At 42.6% G+C, this 11,341-nt stretch overlaps 1 non-coding gene across 1 annotated transcript; it reads left to right on the top strand.

Moving 5' to 3' along the window:
• Positions 1–10,654: 10,654 nt before the first annotated feature.
• trnaa-cgc (transfer RNA alanine (anticodon CGC)) lies at positions 10,655–10,726 on the top strand. Its single transcript has one exon. It is a non-coding gene; the product is annotated as a tRNA-Ala (tRNA).
• The last annotated feature ends 615 nt before the right edge of the window (positions 10,727–11,341 follow it).

Here is an 11,341-nt window from a genome sequence, read left to right as displayed (position 1 = left end):
GTTATGCCGCAGTAGGCATTAGGGTTTCATATTACTGTATTAAAGATTTATGGCGTACAAATAAAAGTATATTTTGAATTAATACCTAAACAGCCCCGTGTGTTAAACAGTGTAACGCTTGTATAACAGAGCGGATTGTTTTCTGTCACATCCATGAAAGCAACTACAGTATTTCTGAAAAATTAGAGATATTAAGAGTATATAAAAAATAATTTGCATAGAAAATAATTGTGTTCTATTTTAACAAGGATATGTTATAATTCTTTATGTTTCACTGTATCGGTACAATGCTAAAAAGGTTTGCCTTGCAGTGGTTGAAAAGTGCCCTTTTTTCTCAACAAGCCCATGCACTTTTAATCCACTGCTGCGAATTGAGCAAAAACTGCTATTTTCCAACTGCTATGTGCTTTTCTTTTTGGCACAGATTTTGCGAGATTTCGCTTTGCTTTGAATATCGGAACCGTAGTCTGTCTAGCTGCTCCCGAACTACACTTCCCAGAATGCTGTGCCACAGCACCAGGAAGTCTCTTTTTTTTAAACCGGCAGTCCGGAGGTCTGTACGTGAGACTCAACAAACAAGTCACAGTAACAGGGAGACTGGCATGCGTTATTCTTTTCCAGCTGAGGTGAAGAAGCAGAGACAGAGACAGAGACAGAGACAGTTATCAAAAAAAGAATACACCGCTGAACTTTTTTTTTTTTTCAAAAGGAAACCGGCAGCACCGCTTACAGTTGCCCCGGAAGGCGGCCGTGCTTCCGAGCTCTGTCTGCTCTGTCTTCTGATTCTCTGAAGGTCTGCAGCTGCATGAACAGCGTTTAACCCTGACCAGTACTGCAGTGTTGAAGGGACCAGTAGAGTAGCGTTTACAAATCAACATGTTTTACTTCTTCACGTGAACATTGAAGCGAATTGAAGGTAATAAGTTAAGTGTACACGTGGAGTTAATAATAATAATAATAATAATAATAATAATAAAACCAGGGAAAATAAAGTAAATTGTAACTAAGTAACAGTGTGGATATTTAAGTGACAATTTAAACAAGGAAAAACAGCATCCACAAAGCACCAATATTACCTGTTAATCAGTTTTTAGTCACAGCATTCTATGAAAAAATAAAACAAAAATGAAAGAGGAATATGAAGATCTCATTTTAAAGGTGACTGGAGCTGAAGCCCTTCACACTGGAGCCAAAATCCAGACGCTGTGGAGCGGCTATGGAGAAATCGTCCGTGTTCACCTGCAGGGCAGCAAGTGTTCCTCGGCCGTTTTAAAGCACATCGTTCTCCCACAGGAGCCCCGGAACACCACCCTGTCTCACCAGCGGAAGGTGAAGTCCTACCAGGTGGAGATGACCTGGTATAAAAATTACTCCACCAATGACAAGTGCCGGATCCCGGAATGCTTAGCCGCAGGCAGTTTCGGGAACGAGCAGCTGATCGTGCTGGAAGATCTCGACCTGGCCGGCTTTGACCTCCGCAAAAACTCAGTGGACGTGACCGGAATGGAGTCATGCCTCAGCTGGCTGGCTAATTTCCACGGCCACTTCATGGGAGCTGAACCGCGGGGACTGTGGCAAACCGGGACTTACTGGCACCTGGAAACCCGGCCGGAGGAGCTGGAGGCCATGGCGGACAAAGAACTGAAATCGGCCGCCCAGAAAATCGACGGCATTCTGAGCAGCTGTCGGTTCAAGACCATCGTCCACGGCGACGCCAAGCTGGACAATTTTTGCTTCTCGGGACGTCTCCCCGTCGTGGCTGCGGTCGACTTTCAGTACGTCGGAGGCGGCTGTGGCATGAAAGATGTGGCTTATTTTCTGGGAAGCTGCATGCAGGAGAGGGAATGCGAAAGGCTGGTGCCGGGGTTACTGGATCATTATTTTAAAGAGCTGAAAGCAGCCGTTGACGGAGAGGTGAATTTTGCGGAGTTGGAAAGCGAGTGGCGTGCAATGTTTGTCTACGCCTGGACAGACTTCTACAGGTTTCTGTTGGGCTGGATGCCCACTCACAGGAAGAATAACAGTTATAGTAGAAAATTAGCTAAAGAAGTCCTACGCAAAATTTAAGACAGCACTAAAGTAGTCAACCCTATGAGCTGAATACAATTGAAAAGTAAATTACAGTATTAGTTAAATGATGGGTTCAATTAAGTAAATAAGACCTTAGCTGAAACAAAAACCGGAATACACACAGGGGTACCTCAGGACCAGGACTGAAAACCCCTGATCTGGAGTAGGCTATTATTGGCATAATAATAATAATAATTTTATTATTATTATTATTATTATTATTATTATTATTATTATTATTTTTAAATCCTGTGAAATTTAAGAAGTTCATCAAGATAAAACCTGATTGTTTTCTTAATCAGGTAGTTTGAACTGTTTTCAGAATAACCTGTTTAGGTGCATTATTGTCAAGACAATAGGAAGACAGAGCTCTGTTCAGTATGTTCTCAACTTGATTTATGAAACGTTGCTCCTCTGTAGCTACCTAAACAACTCCTAAAAGGTGACCAATTAATGTTGCACAGATCTATTCTTTCAGCTGCAATAAACAAGCTATTTGTTCAAAGTTTAAAATCTGTTGTCTGTCCACTTATTTAAAATAAGCATTGCAGTATACAAAGAAGCTTCCATATGCCTAAAATATAAACCTGTGTTTATTTGTAATAACAGTTCATTATGGTTATTCTACATCCTGGCAGTGTTTTAAATGCACTGGTCTGGTAGCCCTGGCATGGCCCTGTAATTATGCTTTGCATCAGGAGGCCTCTGCGTTAAAATAAGAGAATTTAACTCTGTAATTGAAGATATTTTCACAAACAACTGTGTATTTAAAAAAATCAAAATCAAAAACCAAACATAGATTAACTAAGGATTACTTACTGTTTTGTCACACTCCCAAATACAAACTCCTTGATGATGTTCACTTGATTCAAAATAACAGGCAACTTGATCTGAATCAGCTGGCTCCTCTCCCCACACGGGATTACCGTGGAGTACTTGTTTAGTACATGACACACACACGCTCGTATACATCCATGCGTCCCTCCATTTTCTTTACTCCACTTCTCCTGGTGAGGATCGTGACGCTATATATATATATATATATGTACTGTATGTATATAAAGAGAGGTGTATTGATAAGAATTAGCCATAATTGGCCAAATCTAAAAACAAAACAAAACAATTGAAATATGTGTAGAAAGTCCATGTGAAAGTGCTTAGGTTTGGCCAACAGAGTCAGGGCTCCCAACAGAGAAAGAGACCATGTGAGTCTTTACATGAGAATTCCATCCCTACCTCCTTTTTTAACTTCATAATTATTTCAAATAAAATGCAAAGTGGTGTTTTATTTTGAAGCGCAGTACATGAAAGTGTAATGAGGTGCATTTCAGTTAAAGATCACTTAAGCAAGGGTTGGCTGTTCACCTTGGATGGCAGTTTCACTTGGTTTTCAGAAGACTACTTTAAAAATACATATTGTATTTTCAGTACCTATAATGGGATAATCAGGTTCTTCAGAGTTGTATTTAAAATATCTGCATGTCCCAATATTAAAGTATACTAATGAGTTAAGAACTCAAATAACTGGCTTCATGGTTGTGACTGTATAACAGCTCGGCTTTATTGCTGCTTTGTGAAACTGGCTGCACTGGTACTTGGCCACATGGTGGCACTGTTTTCAATGCAAATATCAAAGGAAAAAAAAATAATACACTGTTCAATTCTAACAATTTTTCACTCTGATCAAAACTGAGAGCAATGCCTCCTCTGGTGCAGTGCGTATCCATTCCTGATAGGTGTGGACATGTCTGATTGGACCTTGCTGGTCTGGTGCAGTGCGTATCCATTCCTGATAGGTGTGGACATGTCTGATTGGACCTTGCTGGTCTGGTGCAGTGCGTATCCATTCCTGATAGGTGTGGACATGTCTGATTGGACCTTGCTGCTCTGGTGCAGTGCTTATCCATTCCTGATAGGTGTGGACATGTCTGATTGGACCTTGCTGGTCTGGTGCAGTGCTTATCCATTCCTGATAGGTGTGGACATGTCTGATTGGACCTTGCTGCTCTGGTGCAGTGCTTATCCATTCCTGATAGGTGTAGACATGTCTGATTGGACCTTGCTGGTCTGGTGCAGTGCTTATCCATTCCTGATAGGTGTAGACATGTCTGATTGGACCTTGCTGCTCTGGTGCAGTGCTTATCCATTCCTGATAGGTGTAGACATGTCTGATTGGACCTTGCTGCTCTGGTGCAGTGCGTATCCATTCCTGATAGGTGTGGACATGTCTGATTGGACCTTGCTGCTCTGGTGCAGTGCGTATCCATTCCTGATAGGTGTGGACATGTCTGATTGGACCTTGCTGCTCTGGTGCAGTGCTTATCCATTCCTGATAGGTGTAGACATGTCTGATTGGACCTTGCTGGTCTGGTGCAGTGCTTATCCATTCCTGATAGGTGTAGACATGTCTGATTGGACCTTGCTGCTCTGGTGCAGTGCTTATCCATTCCTGATAGGTGTAGACATGTCTGATTGGACCTTGCTGCTCTGGTGCAGTGCTTATCCATTCCTGATAGGTGTAGACATGTCTGATTGGACCTTGTTGCTCTGATGTTATCTAGTGGGAATAATTCATATAAGCCCTTTAGGCTCTTACACCATCAGTCACTTAATACGTCCTGACATTTTAACAAGCCTGGCTCCTGGAAAGCAGAGGGCAGGGGCCTTGGGAAGAAACACCTGTTGTTCTAGTCAAGAAAGACAGCTCCTGATTGAGAAGGTAAAAGTAAGTGCCAAGCCAAGGTACCTGCTAATATTACACAGACTCAATAAGGCAGTTCAGAGGAATTCGGGTGGAATTTACCACCAATGCTATTTAACAGTAAAAAAAAAAAAAAAGATTTCAAGCATACAGTAATTCAATTTGAAATTTTACAATGCATAGTTAATCCTTTGCTTATTGATTGTGATCAATACAAAACCAGCCTCCCTCTGAAGTTAATGTACACAGTCCATACATTTACATCTGTAAGAAATGTCTGGACCTCTTTTATAGATTGGACTTTGTTCTATAAAGTGCTGCACATTCAGGAATGAGGATGTACATGTACTATTTATTGGAAACTACTAAGTACAATGAGGAGCTGTGTGGTGTATTGTATCCTATATGACCATGCGACATGCATGTTACGAATGACTAGCTTGGTGGAGTTCTGTACTACTTACTGTTCCTGTTAGAAAAAAGGTTAATGCTTTTATTACAAAAGGATATAACTAAACCTCATCATTTGGCAAATTAACAAAAAGAAAAATTAAAACAGTAGTTGATAAGACAATGCCAAAACCCTCCAGGCCAGTTTATACATTTTCAGTGTCCTTACTTCTGCTAAAGCTTTGTGTTTAGCAGATACAGTCCTTGGGCAACTAGGGTTTTAAAAAAAACGCATCCACGAGATCCTCACAACGAAGTGCAGTTTGCCATGCCTTTCACACACAGCTTTACCATGCTTTCACACATTGCCATGTGCTCTAGCCATGGTATATATCACAACAGACCAGAAGAAACAACAAGCAATGGAAGCTTAAAATGTGGCCGGCGCGTGACAGGCTGTCTATGAAAAAAACGTGCAAACCTCCAACACATAAAATGTAATAAATACAAACATGCTCACTATTGGTTGTGGGTGCACAGGGTTCCTAACTGCAGCAATATCATGTACAAATAAAAGGGCAGTGTTGCTGTTAGGGTTACTCTACTCTGGTCAGGTATGTAGTGTAAGACATGTGTGACAAGCACGCTACTGGGACTGTCAATCGGATGTCCTTACATTATTATACACCAGAAAATAATAGCGCCATCTAGTGGTTGTTCTTTACACTGAGGAGGAACTGGTCTTATCTTTACTATTGAAACTTTTTATATCAACATAACTTATACTGTTAAATGCATAATGAATTTTCAACTATTTATTAAAATGCTTATATATATATATATATATATATATATATATATATATATATATATATATATATATATATATATGGAATTCTTAATTTCAACCACTGGGTGTCACTGCTGTGCATACTTACGTTCTTTTCTCTCCATCACTCTCCCAAACTAGTAAATTGCCAAACAGGTGTGTTTGATCTAATAATTAATCAATGAATTAATTACTCTCTAGTATAAAGGACGTTAGTGTGTTTGCCTCATTGAGTATAGGAGTTCGGGTAGCTGACGTGTGGTTATCATGGAAGCCAAATGTAAGAGGGAAAGTAAGAGAGTAAGCAGCATTGTATGAGACAGGGAAACTTTGTATCTGTGATTTTATTTGTTGCCAGTCTGTGTAACCCTGCGAGGCTGCATGGTAACTTTGTTACAGCTGGGCAAGCAGCTGTCCCTGCTTGATAGTTAGATCCTCCATTGTTTTAGTTAGCGTCCAAGGCCTGGTACACACACACGGTTCACTCGACAACCGTATTTACAACCTGCAGTCGTAATGGTTGTTTGTCACACACACATCTTCTCACTGAAGTGAGTGCGCTCCCTGTTTAAACAAACAACTGAACTCGCACCATCATTACAGTCATGATCATGAGGTTTGTGTGGCAACAGAACTGAGGCAGTTTTTTGGTTCCCGTTCAATTTGAAGATGACCACCAATGACATTACGTATGGGATATACCTGCCCATTCCGTAGGTATCGCTGAGCTCTCTATATCAGAGAGCTGCACAGTATACGGTTGTGATGGGGTGCCAGCTCGCCCCTATAAATTTGTGTTTTGTTGTTGTTGTTATTTTTACTGTTTTCATTATGTTTTTGTGATTCTTGGTTTGTTTTGGATTGGCAGGGAGGGGGTTAAATTCCTCCATGTAAAATACATGTGAGAATGTGGCTGGAGCCTTAAGTGTTTAATTGTTAATTATTAGTTAATTGGGCTCCAGCCACAGACTATAAAAGACAGCTGAAACCCTTTGTTAGAGAGAGGAGTTTTTGGGTGAGGTTGTTTGTCGGTGTGCTGTGCTGTGCTGTGCTGTTTAATTTTGGAGAAAGAAACTGTAGTGAAGGCTAATGCCCAGCCTACATGTCTGTATTTTGTTTAAACCTTTTGTTTGGGCCCTTGTGCCTCTTTATTTGATTATTTTTTTGTTGAATAAAGATCATTATTTTGCCCCTTCCACTGTCTCTGAGCCTCAAACCTCTGTCATCCTGCCACAACGGTGCACACGGTGCTTGGTACTACTGCCACACTAGTGCACAGGCATACGGTGCTGCACGGTACGCGGTGCACCAGGTGCCCATGGTAACACTATGTAACACAATTTTTGTTCCTGGGTAGTAAGTGTTATTTCCTAATTGCTTATGCCTCAAAAGTATAGAAAATGGCTATTATTCCCCACAAACTTTTCTTTTGTGACCAGGACAGTGATATTTTGAAATGTACCTATTTCCAATGAGAAAACAGGCGAATTTGTGTCTTTTCGTTCACATAAAGTCAGAAAAAAACAACATATGAATCCAAATTAACATGTATTTCTACTAAAGTAATACAAAAATGACTACAAAAGATTTAGAAGTGAGTAGTCTTTTTGGTTGGGGTAATATGGGTTTCTCTCCTCAGCTCCACCTCAGAAATTGTCATTTGGATCTACAACGTCTTCCTCGCTCTCTGACTTGCTGCTCTCTTCTAAAGACGGCTGCTCTCTCTCCGGAGGAGTGGGTACGGGGAGCTCATGGCAATATGGCACCGGGGCGATGGATGAAGGAAGGTCCGGATACGTGATAGCAGGTGCATTCTTGCCAGTCCGACGTTTGGAAGGGTCCACCATGCAGAAGTAGCAGTTGCTTGAGTGGTCAGTGGGTTCCCGCCAAATTCTTGGGATAGCGAACTTCATGGCTCTCTTTTCCCCTCTGTACCATCCTACAAAAATACATTTATTTCACCCATGACTAATGTGTAAGATTCTCGCAACATTTTTCATATATGATATATTTTTTCAATAACATTGAAAATTGTAAAACATTTTAAAATGAAAAACTTTTACAATTTTAAAAATTTTAACAAATTTTATAACATAAAATTCCGAGCAACAATTGTCCATCTTACCTTCCAGAGTTTTTTTGCAGTGCTCGCAGGTGAAATGAGGTGCCCAGGGTTTGTCTTGATCCCCGACAGGCATGCCGAAATATGCCTTGTAGGCCTCACACATCTTAGCAGATGCTTCCACGGAGTACTTTTTCGCTCTTGGCTTGATAAATTGGCCGCAGACATAGCAAAATGCGTCTGCCGGATGCTTGTAGCCTCTTGATGCCATCTCAGAAAAATGCAGATATGTATCCACTTAGGCAGCTGGAACTAAACTGAACTGGTGGGCTTAAGGCCCCTGTATTTATACTACTATTTATATTACTGGAAAGTTCTAGAAAGTTCTAGAAGTTACTCCAAGTTTACTCAGCACTGAATCTATCTGGAATGTTCTGGAAACTAGGTAAATTTCAAAATATCACTGTCCTGGTCACAAAAGCAAAGTTTGTGGGGAATAATAGCCATTTTCTATACTTTTGAGGCATAAGCAATTAGGAAATAACACTTACTACCCAGGAACCAAAAAAAAAAAAAAAATTGTTACACGGTGTAATCAGTGCTTGAGCGCAGTGTAAGAGGTGTTTAGTGCACGGCCCATGCACAACACCAGCACAACACCAGAGCCATGTCAGGCAAGTCGGGGTTCCACCCTGCATGGCCTGCAATGCTAATATCCCGCAACATACCCTCTGTGCGTGGTGCTTTGGTGTCCAACATGTCACCTTGGCCCTCGAGAGGGACGTGGCCTGCAGCATCTGTGAGGCTTTCCAGCCCAGGGTGAAAGAAGCTCGCTTGGAGAGGGCCACGAGGGCGAGCTCCACGTCTATGGCCGGACCGTCTGCGGCTCTTGGAACCCCAGAGCCCCTCTACCATGACATGTCCCAGGACCCCCTGCTTGGCATCTCCGATGTGCATGCCTCTCGCAGTCGCTCCCCATCTCCGCAGACGAGAAGGGTGAAGCATTCCAAGCAGGTGAGGGACATTATGGACCTCAAGGCCCAGATGGTCCAGGTCCTGGAGCTCTTGGCAAAACAGGCATCGGCAGCCCTGGACTCTGTCTAGGCCCCATTGTAGCCCCAATGGGCTCCAAATGCTGAAGCAGCGTCACATTCTCCAGTCCATCTGGCCGGGTGACTGGTTCACCACCGTGGACTTACAGGACAAGTACTTTCACGTTCCCATTCGTCCAGAGCACAGAAAGTATCTCCGCTTCTCTTTTCAAGGAAGCGTTTACGAGTTTGCTGTGCTGGCATTCGGCCTCTCCCTAGCTCACGGCATGGATTAATTCTATGACAGCGTGCCTGTGACAGGGCACCAGTGTAATGACCCTTCTTGTTCACGGCATGGATTAATTCTATGACAGCGTGCCTGTGACAGGGCACCAGTGTAATGACCCTTGTTGTTCACGGCATGGATTAATTCTATGACAGCGTGCCTGTGACAGGGCACCAGTGTAATGACCCTTCTTGTTCATGGCATGGATTAATTCTATGACAGCGTGCCTGTGACAGGGCACCAGTGTAATGACCTTTCTTGTTCATGGCATGGATTAATTCTATGACAGCGTGCCTGTGACAGGGCACCAGTGTAATGACCCTTCTTGTTCACGGCATGGATTAATTCTATGACAGCGTGCCTGTGACAGGGCACCAGTGTAATGACCCTTCTTGTTCATGGCATGGATTAATTCTATGACAGCATGCCTGTGACAGGGCACCAGTGTAATGACCCTTGTTGTTCATGGCATGGATTAATTCTATGACAGCGTGCCTGTGACAGGGCACCAGTGTAATGACCCTTCTTGTTCATGGCATGGATTAATTCTATGACAGCGTGCCACTGCTGACACCACCTGTGTTTAACCCCTTCTCAAAAAACCTACCCTCAACCCCACCTCCCTCCAGAGCTACCATCCTGTCTCCCTCCTACCCTTCCTCTCCAAAACCCTCGAGTGGGCTGTACACCGCCAGCTCTCTGCTTTCCTGTCCAACCACTCTCAACAATCTGGCTTCTGCTCTGCTGACTCCACTGAAACCGCCCTTCTGTCTGTCACTAACTCACTAAACTGCCCGAGCTGCCTCTATCTCCTCTGTCCTAATTCTCCTCGACCTCTCTGCTGCCTTTGATACTGTCGATCACTCTATTCTACTATCCTCTCTCGCTGACCTGGGAATCTCTGGCACTGCTCTGGCCTGGTTCTCCGCCTACCTCTCCAACCGCACTTACCAGGTAAACTGGTGTGGAGTAACCTCCTCACCTCGCCCTCTCTCAACAGGAGTCCCCCAAGGGTCAGTCTTCGGTCCTCTTCTGTTCTCTCTCTACACCCGATCCCTGGGCCCCCTCCTCTCTAATTCCCAGCACATCTCCACTCTGGCACGCACTTGCCGATTTTTCCAGAGCAACATACGAAGAATCTGACCCTTCCTCACCAACTACACCACCCAGCTCCTGGTCCAGGCCCTGGTACTCTCCCGTCTAGACTACCGCTCACTCCACTGGCACCCGATCACTGCTCGCATCCAGTTCAAGACTTCAAGAGTTCAAGTTCTCAACGACAACAGGGGATGTAGCTCAGTGGTAGAGCGCATGCTTCGCATGTATGAGGCCCCGGGTTCAATCCCCGGCATCTCCAGGTGGTATTTCTTTACCCCACCCTTCCATGAAATCACACTTTGTTGTTTATTAAAAACACTCTTATAAAACCCAGCCCTTTCTGCTTTCATTCATTCAATCAATCTATCTATCTTTTGATTTATAAATGTAATTATTTATTTTATTAATCTCTATCTAACTTTTGATTCAGAATTATAAATATATTTATATATGTTTTCTCTCTCTATCTATATTTTGATTTCAAAAAATAAATATAATTTTTTTTAACTCTCTCCTTCTCTCTATCCATCTAACTATTAGGCATACCATTACAAAAAAAGTCTTCTTATCTTCAACATTTCACACGATTAATGTTGTCATTGAAGCTAAATCAATCAGAATAACAGGACAAGAGGGAGACGCAAAAGAGATATGCTCCAGGAGCCGGTTTTTTAACACTTGTAATCTGGATCGTTTTGATCCGTTTGTTCAGAAAATGTCACTGCTGAATTATCCATATTAAGAATTGCGATTAAAATGTCCAGCATTTTAAAAAGTAATCTCGGTCACAAAATATAGGATTACAAATCCAGATAATTTGTATCCAGATTACAAGTTTTGAAAAAGCAGCTCCTGGTGAGCCTCCAAATCACAA

This window comes from Acipenser ruthenus, chromosome 42, assembly GCF_902713425.1.
Source record: "Acipenser ruthenus chromosome 42, fAciRut3.2 maternal haplotype, whole genome shotgun sequence".
NCBI lineage: Eukaryota > Metazoa > Chordata > Actinopteri > Acipenseriformes > Acipenseridae > Acipenser > Acipenser ruthenus.
The sequence above is the reverse complement of the archived record's forward strand: the minus strand, read 5'-3'. Positions and strand labels throughout refer to the sequence as shown.